We start from the raw sequence: 12,179 nt of genomic DNA, 5'->3' as shown, positions 1-12,179 counted from the left end.
TACGGTTCCCATGACACCTAGAGAAGAACTGGAAATTTAAATTCGTGACTCTTGTTTTCATTATGGCCGATCTTAGTCTGGAGCAGAGCAGGCCTGTTTTTCGTCCTGCCCGGCTCCCGCCCGGCTAGCTTTACACCCAAAATTACAAAACACAAATTGTCTTCATTTAAACACTGCTTGGCCCATTAGATCTAGCCTCTTACCGGCTAAATCTCACATCTTGATTTACCCATTTCTATTAATGTGTATAGCAACAGGAGGTGTCCATCTTGGGCCATCTTGGGCCAGAGCTTCTTTGCGTTTGCCTCACTTCCCTCCATCCCAGCATTCTGTTCTGTCTACTCCGCCCACCTGATTTTCTGTGCTATACATAGGCCATGAAAGTTTCCTTTTTAAATAACCAATGAAAGTGACACATAGACAGATGACCCTCCTACATCAGCTGATGATCCTGATTGGGACTGCCTGAGAAAGAAGTTCTAGTCAGCTTTGGCAGTGGCTTTCGAAGCGAATGCCTTGCCATAATGGACTTTCGGGATGAATTGCCATTTGGCATGTCCGAGACACATTTGGCGGTCCAGAGTTCTTTCCCAGTGCTAATTCAACACAGGGAACACTAGTATATCAAATGGCACCTGGGCATCCTCAACCTTGCCCCCTACCTGTGATTTAGTGAACTTGACCTACCTTTCCAGCAAGGCACAAAGGGAGACAATTCTGGATGCTCTACCATGACAGATGGTCTCTTCAGGGTGCTGGAGCCAGGAAGGCAGTCTGATTTTGAGAAGTTTGTAGCACACAGCAGAGGCCGTGCCTATCATGCATAGCCCCATGCATAGCCATCTTCCCTGGAAGACATTGCCTTCAACATTCTGCCAAGGACTAGGAATATCCCCAGAGATGCAGAGAAGGCCAGACCCGGCACAATCTCTGGTGGTGCAAAAACAGTCATAAGAGAATGGATTCTTTCTCCATTAGTGTGTGGATGATGGGAGGCAGAGATGAATGAGACACATGGGTAGCATATCAAGTGGAGGCCAGGTCTCAGAACTTTGAATGCCTGATGCTGGAAAGGCAAGATTCCAAGGTATCAAAGCCCTTCCTACTGATTGACAATCGGCAGCAGTCTCATGCTAGCAATCAGAGCAGTCAGCGGGAAGAGCATGCTCCTGAGTGACTGAACTTTGCTTGGGCAGGCTAAAAAGGGGCCATCACTCAGGGTTGGCACTAGTCCTCGGGCCATTGATCAGTGATATCTCACGTGGCACAATGATCCCCCTCCACGGCATCATGCTCTCGGGCCCTGGTCAGCATCAGCAGTCCTTTTCTGGTCATCAAGTGCATGCCGAGGATGGCCCTGACAACACGTTTCTTCTTTCCCAAAGGGGCCGTTAACAAGAACCGAAGGGCTTCTGATCAAATCAGAGCAGGGCATCCATCGTGCTGAACCTTTGTGCCAACCATGTGAATACATACCTCCAAGACACTGTTTGCGGCACTGGTAAGCAATGGTACTTTGTCCAAACCCCAGGCGGAGCTTCGCTCTCTCGAGAGCTGGGTCAATGATGACAAACCAATGTCACGAAGAGAGATGATGACATAAAAATCATGCTCAATAGGATTACGCTGAGGCCCAGACTAAAAGACGGGGGCAGTGGGGTTCCTGGTCTACCTGGGGCCCGCTTGGGCCAGGGTGCAGGCCAAAATCCCCATGCTGTTTCTCCCCATCAAAGACCCCCATTTGGTCCAGGGGCACGACCTTAGAAGAACACTGAGTGCTCCCTCAAATGGCACCTCATGTCAAACTTTGCTCTTGAGCCAGTCTCCATGTCCAAAGCCCAGCTCACGTTCCCATCATCTCTTCTGCCTTTCAGTGACTGGGGATGCTGACTTGGAGCACACGTCAACACACTTTTCTTCAGGTAAGTGGAAAGATTAGCCCATAGGCTTTGATCTCTCCAGGCCCTGTTCCTTCACCTGTTCATATTTCTGAAACTCTAAGAGAAGATACTCAAGTTAGAAGCCCAGGATCCAGTAGTTTTGGCCTTGATTCCTAGAATGTGAAAACCCATAGGCCTCGGTGTCCAGAATGGCATTCCAAATGGACAACCTTGGAAAATTCCAAAGGACATGGACATGAGCCACCAATCTGGGGCCTCAGAATAGGTCACAAGGAGGACTCATAATGGTGGGTCCTTCTACGGTTCCCATGACACCTAGAGAAGAACTGGAAATTTAAATTCGTGACTCTTGTTTTCATTATGGCCGATCTTAGTCTGGAGCAGAGCAGGCCTGTTTTTCGTCCTGCCCGGCTCCCGCCCGGCTAGCTTTACACCCAAAATTACAAAACACAAATTGTCTTCATTTAAACACTGCTTGGCCCATTAGATCTAGCCTCTTACCGGCTAAATCTCACATCTTGATTTACCCATTTCTATTAATGTGTATAGCAACAGGAGGTGTCCATCTTGGGCCATCTTGGGCCAGAGCTTCTTTGCGTTTGCCTCACTTCCCTCCATCCCAGCATTCTGTTCTGTCTACTCCGCCCACCTGATTTTCTGTGCTATACATAGGCCATGAAAGTTTCCTTTTTAAATAACCAATGAAAGTGACACATAGACAGATGACCCTCCTACATCAGCTGATGATCCTGATTGGGACTGCCTGAGAAAGAAGTTCTAGTCAGCTTTGGCAGTGGCTTTCGAAGCGAATGCCTTGCCATAATGGACTTTCGGGATGAATTGCCATTTGGCATGTCCGAGACACATTTGGCGGTCCAGAGTTCTTTCCCAGTGCTAATTCAACACAGGGAACACTAGTATATCAAATGGCACCTGGGCATCCTCAACCTTGCCCCCTACCTGTGATTTAGTGAACTTGACCTACCTTTCCAGCAAGGCACAAAGGGAGACAATTCTGGATGCTCTACCATGACAGATGGTCTCTTCAGGGTGCTGGAGCCAGGAAGGCAGTCTGATTTTGAGAAGTTTGTAGCACACAGCAGAGGCCGTGCCTATCATGCATAGCCCCATGCATAGCCATCTTCCCTGGAAGACATTGCCTTCAACATTCTGCCAAGGACTAGGAATATCCCCAGAGATGCAGAGAAGGCCAGACCCGGCACAATCTCTGGTGGTGCAAAAACAGTCATAAGAGAATGGATTCTTTCTCCATTAGTGTGTGGATGATGGGAGGCAGAGATGAATGAGACACATGGGTAGCATATCAAGTGGAGGCCAGGTCTCAGAACTTTGAATGCCTGATGCTGGAAAGGCAAGATTCCAAGGTATCAAAGCCCTTCCTACTGATTGACAATCGGCAGCAGTCTCATGCTAGCAATCAGAGCAGTCAGCGGGAAGAGCATGCTCCTGAGTGACTGAACTTTGCTTGGGCAGGCTAAAAAGGGGCCATCACTCAGGGTTGGCACTAGTCCTCGGGCCATTGATCAGTGATATCTCACGTGGCACAATGATCCCCCTCCACGGCATCATGCTCTCGGGCCCTGGTCAGCATCAGCAGTCCTTTTCTGGTCATCAAGTGCATGCCGAGGATGGCCCTGACAACACGTTTCTTCTTTCCCAAAGGGGCCGTTAACAAGAACAGAAGGGCTTCTGATCAAATCAGAGCAGGGCATCCATCGTGCTGAACCTTTGTGCCAACCATGTGAATACATACCTCCAAGACACTGTTTGCGGCACTGGTAAGCAATGGTACTTTGTCCAAACCCCAGGCGGAGCTTTGCTCTCTCGAGAGCTGGGTCAATGATGACAAACCAATGTCACGAAGAGAGATGATGACATAAAAATCATGCTCAATAGGATTACGCTGAGGCCCAGACTAAAAGACGGGGGCAGTGGGGTTCCTGGTCTACCTGGGGCCCGCTTGGGCCAGGGTGCAGGCCAAAATCCCCATGCTGTTTCTCCCCATCAAAGACCCCCATTTGGTCCAGGGGCACGACCTTAGAAGAACACTGAGTGCTCCCTCAAATGGCACCTCATGTCAAACTTTGCTCTTGAGCCAGTCTCCATGTCCAAAGCCCAGCTCACGTTCCCATCATCTCTTCTGCCTTTCAGTGACTGGGGATGCTGACTTGGAGCACACGTCAACACACTTTTCTTCAGGTAAGTGGAAAGATTAGCCCATAGGCTTTGATCTCTCCAGGCCCTGTTCCTTCACCTGTTCATATTTCTGAAACTCTAAGAGAAGATACTCAAGTTAGAAGCCCAGGATCCAGTAGTTTTGGCCTTGATTCCTAGAATGTGAAAACCCATAGGCCTCGGTGTCCAGAATGGCATTCCAAATGGACAACCTTGGAAAATTCCAAAGGACAAGGACATGAGCCACCCATCTGGGGCCTCAGAATAGGTCACAAGGAGGAGTCATAATGGTGGGTCCTTCTACGGTTCCCATGACACCTAGAGAAGAACTGGAAATTTCATTCTGTGACTCTTGTTTTCATTATGGCCGATCTTAGTCTGGAGCAGAGCAGGCCTGTTTTTTGTCCTGCCCGGCTCCCGCCCGGCTAGCTTTACACCCAAAATTACAAAACACAAATTGTCTTCATTTAAACACTGTTTGGCCCATTAGATCTAGCCTCTTACCGGCTAAATCTCACATCTTGATTTACCCATTTCTATTAATGTGTATAGCAACAGGAGGTGTCCATCTTGGGCCATCTTGGGCCAGAGCTTCTTTGCGTTTGCCTCACTTCCCTCCATCCCAGCATTCTGTTCTGTCTACTCCACCCACCTGATTTTCTGTGCTATACATAGGCCATGAAAGTTTCCTTTTTAAATAACCAATGAAAGTGACACATAAACAGATGACCCTCCTACATCAGCTGATGATCCTGATTGGGACTGCCTGAGAAAGAAGTTCTAGTCAGCTTTGGCAGTGGCTTTCGAAGCGAATGCCTTGCCATAATGGACTTTCGGGATGAATTGCCATTTGGCATGTCCGAGACACATTTGGCGGTCCAGAGTTCTTTCCCAGTGCTAATTCAACACAGGGAACACTAGTATATCAAATGGCACCTGGGCATCCTCAACCTTGCCCCCTACCTGTGATTTAGTGAACTTGACCTACCTTTCCAGCAAGGCACAAAGGGAGACAATTCTGGATGCTCTACCATGACAGATGGTCTCTTCAGGGCGCTGGAGCCAGGAAGGCAGTCTGATTTTGATAAGTTTGTAGCACACAGCAGAGGCCGTGCCTATCATGCATAGCCCCATGCATAGCCATCTTCCCTGGAAGACATTGCCTTCAACATTCTGCCAAGGACTAGGAATATCCCCAGAGATGCAGAGAAGGCCAGACCCGGCACAATCTCTGGTGGTGCAAAAACAGTCATAAGATCAAAAACCCACTGCAATTGTTCTTGAATTCTCAGTATTCCTCATTGTCCGCTATGTTCAGCTAGTCCGGATTTATCCCATGTTTTTTCAGACCTAGGCCTACTGCACGTACTGGCTTTGTGGGAGCCTAGGCAGTTTGGATGCTCACCTTACGAGACCTGGATAGAGGTGGGCAGTCCTTGGGCTTCCCACAGGTCAGGGAACCCTGATTGCTCTTCGAGCAGATGAGGGAGGGGGAATTGATCGGGGGAGGGGGAGGGAAATGGGAAGCGGTTGTGGGGACGAGGCAGAAATCCTTAATAAATAAATGAATTAAAATAAAAAAAAAAAACAGTCATAAGAGAATGGATTCTTTCTCCATTAGTGTGTGGATGATGGGAGGCAGAGATGAATGAGACACATGGGTAGCATATCAAGTGGAGGCCAGGTCTCAGAACTTTGAATGCCTGATGCTGGAAAGGCAAGATTCCAAGGTATCAAAGCCCTTCCTACTGATTGACAATCGGCAGCAGTCTCATGCTAGCAATCAGAGCAGTCAGCGGGAAGAGCATGCTCCTGAGTGACTGAACTTTGCTTGGGCAGGCTAAAAAGGGGCCATCACTCAGGGTTGGCACTAGTCCTCGGGCCATTGATCAGTGATATCTCACGTGGCACAATGATCCCCCTCCACGGCATCATGCTCTCGGGCCCTGGTCAGCATCAGCAGTCCTTTTCTGGTCATCAAGTGCATGCCGAGGATGGCCCTGACAACACGTTTCTTCTTTCCCAAAGGGGCCGTTAACAAGAACCGAAGGGCTTCTGATCAAATCAGAGCAGGGCATCCATCGTGCTGAACCTTTGTGCCAACCATGTGAATACATACCTCCAAGACACTGTTTGCGGCACTGGTAAGCAATGGTACTTTGTCCAAACCCCAGGCGGAGCTTTGCTCTCTCGAGAGCTGGGTCAATGATGACAAACCAATGTCACGAAGAGAGATGATGACATAAAAATCATGCTCAATAGGATTACGCTGAGGCCCAGACTAAAAGACGGGGGCAGTGGGGTTCCTGGTCTACCTGGGGCCCGCTTGGGCCAGGGTGCAGGCCAAAATCCCCATGCTGTTTCTCCCCATCAAAGACCCCCATTTGGTCCAGGGGCACGACCTTAGAAGAACACTGAGTGCTCCCTCAAATGGCACCTCATGTCAAACTTTGCTCTTGAGCCAGTCTCCATGTCCAAAGCCCAGCTCACGTTCCCATCATCTCTTCTGCCTTTCAGTGACTGGGGATGCTGACTTGGAGCACACGTCAACACACTTTTCTTCAGGTAAGTGGAAAGATTAGCCCATAGGCTTTGATCTCTCCAGGCCCTGTTCCTTCACCTGTTCATATTTCTGAAACTCTAAGAGAAGATACTCAAGTTAGAAGCCCAGGATCCAGTAGTTTTGGCCTTGATTCCTAGAATGTGAAAACCCATAGGCCTCGGTGTCCAGAATGGCATTCCAAATGGACAACCTTGGAAAATTCCAAAGGACATGGACATGAGCCACCCATCTGGGGCCTCAGAATAGGTCACAAGGAGGAGTCATAATGGTGGGTCCTTCTACGGTTCCCATGACACCTAGAGAAGAACTGGAAATTTCATTCTGTGATTCTTGTTTTCATTATGGCCGATCGTAGTCTGGAGCAGAGCAGGCCTGTTTTTCGTCCTACCCGGCTCCCGCCCGGCTCCCGCCCGGCTAGCTTTACACCCAAAATTACAAAACACAAATTGTCTTCATTTAAACACTGCTTGGCCCATTAGATCTAGCCTCTTACCGGCTAAATCTCACATCTTGATTTACCCATTTCTATTAATGTGTATAGCAACAGGAGGTGTCCATCTTGGGCCATCTTGGGCCAGAGCTTCTTTGCGTTTGCCTCACTTCCCTCCGTCCCAGCATTCTGTTCTGTCTACTCCGCCCACCTGATTTTCTGTGCTATACATAGGCCATGAAAGTTTCCTTTTTAAATAACCAATGAAAGTGACACATAGACAGATGACCCTCCTACATCAGCTGATGATCCTGATTGGGACTGCCTGAGAAAGAAGTTCTAGTCAGCTTTGGCAGTGGCTTTCGAAGCGAATGCCTTGCCATAATGGACTTTCGGGATGAATTGCCATTTGGCATGTCCGAGACACATTTGGCGGTCCAGAGTTCTTTCCCAGTGCTAATTCAACACAGGGAACACTAGTATATCAAATGGCACCTGGGCATCCTCAACCTTGGCCCCTACCTGTGATTTAGTGAACTTGACCTACCTTTCCAGCAAGGCACAAAGGGAGACAATTCTGGATGCTCTACCATGACAGATGGTCTCTTCAGGGCGCTGGAGCCAGGAAGGCAGTCTGATTTTGAGAAGTTTGTAGCACACAGCAGAGGCCGTGCCTATCATGCATAGCCCCATGCATAGCCATCTTCCCTGGAAGACATTGCCTTCAACATTCTGCCAAGGAATAGGAATATCCCCAGAGATGCAGAGAAGGCCAGACCCGGCACAATCTCTGGTGGTGCAAAAACAGTCATAAGAGAATGGATTCTTTCTCCATTAGTGTGTGGATGATGGGAGGCAGAGATGAATGAGACACATGGGTAGCATATCAAGTGGAGGCCAGGTCTCAGAACTTTGAATGCCTGATGCTGGAAAGGCAAGACTCCAAGGTATCAAAGCCCTTCCTACTGATTGACAATCGGCAGCAGTCTCATGCTAGCAATCAGAGCAGTCAGCGGGAAGAGCATGCTCCTGAGTGACTGAACTTTGCTTGGGCAGGCTAAAAAGGGGCCATCACTCAGGGTTGGCACTAGTCCCGGGCCATTGATCAGTGATATCTCACGTGGCACAATGATCCCCCTCCACGGCATCATGCTCTCGGGCCCTGGTCAGCATCAGCAGTCCTTTTCTGGTCATCAAGTGCATGCCGTGGATGGTCCTGACAACACGTTTCTTCTTTCCCAAAGGGGCCGTTAACAAGAACAGAAGGGCTTCTGATCAAATCAGAGCAGGGCATCCATCGTGCTGAACCTTTGTGCCAACCATGTGAATACATACCTCCAAGACACTGTTTGCGGCACTGGTAAGCAATGGTACTTTGTCCAAACCACAGGCGGAGCTTTGCTCTCTCGAGAGCTGGGTCAATGATGACAAACCAATGTCACGAAGAGAGATGATGACATAAAAATCATGCTCAATAGGATTACGCTGAGGCCCAGACTAAAAGACGGGGGCAGTGGGGTTCCTGGTCTACCTGGGGCCCGCTTGGGCCAGGGTGCAGGCCAAAATCCCCATGCTGTTTCTCCCCATCAAAGACCCCCATTTGGTCCAGGGGCACGACCTTAAGAAGATCACTGAGTTCTCCCTCAAATGGCACCTCATGTCAAACTTTGCTCTTGAGCCAGTCTCCATGTCCAAAGCCCAGCTCACGTTCCCATCATCTCTTCTGCCTTTCAGTGACTGGGGATGCTGACTTGGAGCACACGTCAACACACTTTTCTTCAGGTAAGTGGAAAGATTAGCCCATAGGCTTTGATCTCTCCAGGCCCTGTTCCTTCACCTGTTCATATTTCTGAAACTCTAAGAGAAGATACTCAAGTTAGAAGCCCAGGATCCAGTAGTTTTGGCCTTGATTCCTAGAATGTGAAAACCCATAGGCCTCGGTGTCCAGAATGGCATTCCAAATGGACAACCTTGGAAAATTCCAAAGGACATGGACATGAGCCACCAATCTGGGGCCTCAGAATAGGTCACAAGGAGGACTCATAATGGTGGGTCCTTCTACGGTTCCCATGACACCTAGAGAAGAACTGGAAATTTAAATTCGTGACTCTTGTTTTCATTATGGCCGATCTTAGTCTGGAGCAGAGCAGGCCTGTTTTTCGTCCTGCCCGGCTCCCGCCCGGCTAGCTTTACACCCAAAATTACAAAACACAAATTGTCTTCATTTAAACACTGCTTGGCCCATTAGATCTAGCCTCTTACCGGCTAAATCTCACATCTTGATTTACCCATTTCTATTAATGTGTATAGCAACAGGAGGTGTCCATCTTGGGCCAGAGCTTCTTTGCGTTTGCCTCACTTCCCTCCATCCCAGCATTCTGTTCTGTCTACTCCGCCCACCTGATTTTCTGTGCTATACATAGGCCATGAAAGTTTCCTTTTTAAATAACCAATGAAAGTGACACATAGACAGATGACCCTCCTACATCAGCTGATGATCCTGATTGGGACTGCCTGAGAAAGAAGTTCTAGTCAGCTTTGGCAGTGGCTTTCGAAGCGAATGCCTTGCCATAATGGACTTTCGGGATGAATTGCCATTTGGCATGTCCGAGACACATTTGGCGGTCCAGAGTTCTTTCCCAGTGCTAATTCAACACAGGGAACACTAGTATATCAAATGGCACCTGGGCATCCTCAACCTTGCCTCCTCTACCTGTGATTTAGTGAACTTGACCTACCTTTCCAGCAAGGCAAAAAGGGAGACAATTCTGGATGCTCTACCATGACAGATGGTCTCTTCAGGGCGCTGGAGCCAGGAAGGCAGTCTGATTTTGAGAAGTTTGTAGCACACAGCAGAGGCCGTGCCTATCATGCATAGCCCCATGCATAGCCATCTTCCCTGGAAGACATTGCCTTCAACATTCTGCCAAGGACTAGGAATATCCCCAGAGATGCAGAGAAGGCCAGACCCGGCACAATCTCTGGTGGTGCAAAAACAGTCATAAGAGAATGGATTCTTTCTCCATTAGTGTGTGGATGATGGGAGGCAGAGATGAATGAGACACATGGGTAGCATATCAAGTGGAGGCCAGGTCTCAGAACTTTGAATGCCTGATGCTGGAAAGGCAAGATTCCAAGGTATCAAAGCCCTTCCTACTGATTGACAATCGGCAGCAGTCTCATGCTAGCAATCAGAGCAGTCAGCGGGAAGAGCATGCTCCTGAGTGACTGAACTTTGCTTGGGCAGGCTAAAAAGGGGCCATCACTCAGGGTTGGCACTAGTCCTCGGGCCATTGATCAGTGATATCTCACGTGGCACAATGATCCCCCTCCACGGCATCATGCTCTCGGGCCCTGGTCAGCATCAGCAGTCCTTTTCTGGTCATCAAGTGCATGCCGAGGATGGCCCTGACAACACGTTTCTTCTTTCCCAAAGGGGCCGTTAACAAGAACAGAAGGGCTTCTGATCAAATCAGAGCAGGGCATCCATCGTGCTGAACCTTTGTGCCAACCATGTGAATACATACCTCCAAGACACTGTTTGCGGCACTGGTAAGCAATGGTACTTTGTCCAAACCCCAGGCGGAGCTTCGCTCTCTCGAGAGCTGGGTCAATGATGACAAACCAATGTCACGAAGAGAGATGATGACATAAAAATCATGCTCAATAGGATTACGCTGAGGCCCAGACTAAAAGACGGGGGCAGTGGGGTTCCTGGTCTACCTGGGGCCCGCTTGGGCCAGGGTGCAGGCCAAAATCCCCATGCTGTTTCTCCCCATCAAAGACCCCCATTTGGTCCAGGGGCACGACCTTAGAAGAACACTGAGTGCTCCCTCAAATGGCACCTCATGTCAAACTTTGCTCTTGAGCCAGTCTCCATGTCCAAAGCCCAGCTCACGTTCCCATCATCTCTTCTGCCTTTCAGTGACTGGGGATGCTGACTTGGAGCACACGTCAACACACTTTTCTTCAGGTAAGTGGAAAGATTAGCCCATAGGCTTTGATCTCTCCAGGCCCTGTTCCTTCACACGTTCATATTTCGGAAACTCTAAGAGAAGATACTCAAGTTAGAAGCCCAGGATCCAGTAGTTTTGGCCTTGATTCCTAGAATGTGAAAACCCATAGGCCTCGGTGTCCAGAATGGCATTCCAAATGGACAACCTTGGAAAATTCCAAAGGACATGGACATGAGCCACCCATCTGGGGCCTCAGAATAGGTCACAAGGAGGAGTCATAATGGTGGGTCCTTCTACGGTTCCCATGACACCTAGAGAAGAACTGGAAATTTCATTCTGTGACTCTTGTTTTCATTATGGCCGATCTTAGTCTGGAGCAGAGCAGGCCTGTTTTTCGTCCTACCCGGCTCCCGCCCGGCTCCCGCCCGGCTAGCTTTACACCCAAAATTACAAAACACAAATTGTCTTCATTTAAACACTGCTTGGCCCATTAGATCTAGCCTCTTACCGGCTAAATCTCACATCTTGATTTACCCATTTCTATTAATGTGTATAGCAACAGGAGGTGTCCATCTTGGGCCATCTTGGGCCAGAGCTTCTTTGCGTTTGCCTCACTTCCCTCCATCCCAGCATTCTGTTCTGTCTACTCCGCCCACCTGATTTTCTGTGCTATACATAGGCCATGAAAGTTTCCTTTTTAAATAACCAATGAAAGTGACACATAGACAGATGACCCTCCTACATCAGCTGATGATCCTGATTGGGACTGCCTGAGAAAGAAGTTCTAGTCAGCTTTGGCAGTGGCTTTCGAAGCGAATGCCTTGCCATAATGGACTTTCGGGATGAATTGCCATTTGGCATGTCCGAGACACATTTGGCGGTCCAGAGTTCTTTCCCAGTGCTAATTCAACACAGGGAACACTAGTATATCAAATGGCACCTGGGCATCCTCAACCTTGCCTCCTCTACCTGTGATTTAGTGAACTTGACCTACCTTTCCAGCAAGGCAAAAAGGGAGACAATTCTGGATGCTCTACCAAGACAGATGGTCTCTTCAGGGCGCTGGAGCCAGGAAGGCAGTCTGATTTTGAGAAGTTTGTAGCACACAGCAGAGGCCGTGCCTATCATGCATA

At 48.9% G+C, this 12,179-nt stretch overlaps 1 long non-coding RNA gene and 5 other non-coding genes across 13 annotated transcripts in view; all 6 read left to right on the top strand.

Annotated features, from left to right (window-relative positions):
- The window catches only part of LOC121453397, a 140,342-nt gene that overhangs the window by 56,109 nt on the left and 72,054 nt on the right, over window positions 1-12,179 (top strand). For 5 of the 8 annotated variants that reach the window (XR_005975006.1, XR_005975002.1, XR_005975003.1 and 2 more), the window contains 10 exons: window positions 1,386-1,501; window positions 1,875-1,922; window positions 3,585-3,700; window positions 4,074-4,121; window positions 6,126-6,241; window positions 6,615-6,662; window positions 8,335-8,450; window positions 8,825-8,872; window positions 10,527-10,642; window positions 11,016-11,063. The exons of the other annotated variants lie outside the window; for them this stretch is intronic. This is a non-coding gene — a long non-coding RNA (uncharacterized LOC121453397). The remainder of the gene's footprint in view (window positions 1-1,385; window positions 1,502-1,874; window positions 1,923-3,584; window positions 3,701-4,073; window positions 4,122-6,125; window positions 6,242-6,614; window positions 6,663-8,334; window positions 8,451-8,824; window positions 8,873-10,526; window positions 10,643-11,015; window positions 11,064-12,179) is intronic. 8 annotated transcript variants of the gene reach the window in all.
- LOC121455366 lies at window positions 1,557-1,635 on the top strand. The gene has a single exon (XR_005975484.1). It is a non-coding gene; the product is annotated as a small nucleolar RNA SNORD115 (small nucleolar RNA).
- Window positions 3,756-3,834, top strand: LOC121455360. The gene has a single exon (XR_005975483.1). It is a non-coding gene; the product is annotated as a small nucleolar RNA SNORD115 (small nucleolar RNA).
- Window positions 6,297-6,375, top strand: LOC121455357. The gene has a single exon (XR_005975482.1). It is a non-coding gene; the product is annotated as a small nucleolar RNA SNORD115 (small nucleolar RNA).
- LOC121455349 lies at window positions 8,506-8,584 on the top strand. Its single transcript, XR_005975480.1, has one exon. It is a non-coding gene; the product is annotated as a small nucleolar RNA SNORD115 (small nucleolar RNA).
- LOC121455342 lies at window positions 10,698-10,776 on the top strand. The gene has a single exon (XR_005975479.1). It is a non-coding gene; the product is annotated as a small nucleolar RNA SNORD115 (small nucleolar RNA).

This window comes from Microtus oregoni, unplaced genomic scaffold (genome assembly GCF_018167655.1).
Source record: "Microtus oregoni isolate MIOR12 unplaced genomic scaffold, Mior012 000000F_ref0000247, whole genome shotgun sequence".
Classification (NCBI taxonomy): domain Eukaryota; kingdom Metazoa; phylum Chordata; class Mammalia; order Rodentia; family Cricetidae; genus Microtus; species Microtus oregoni.
Note: the sequence above shows the minus strand (reverse complement) of the source record. Positions and strands in the feature narration are given on the sequence as shown.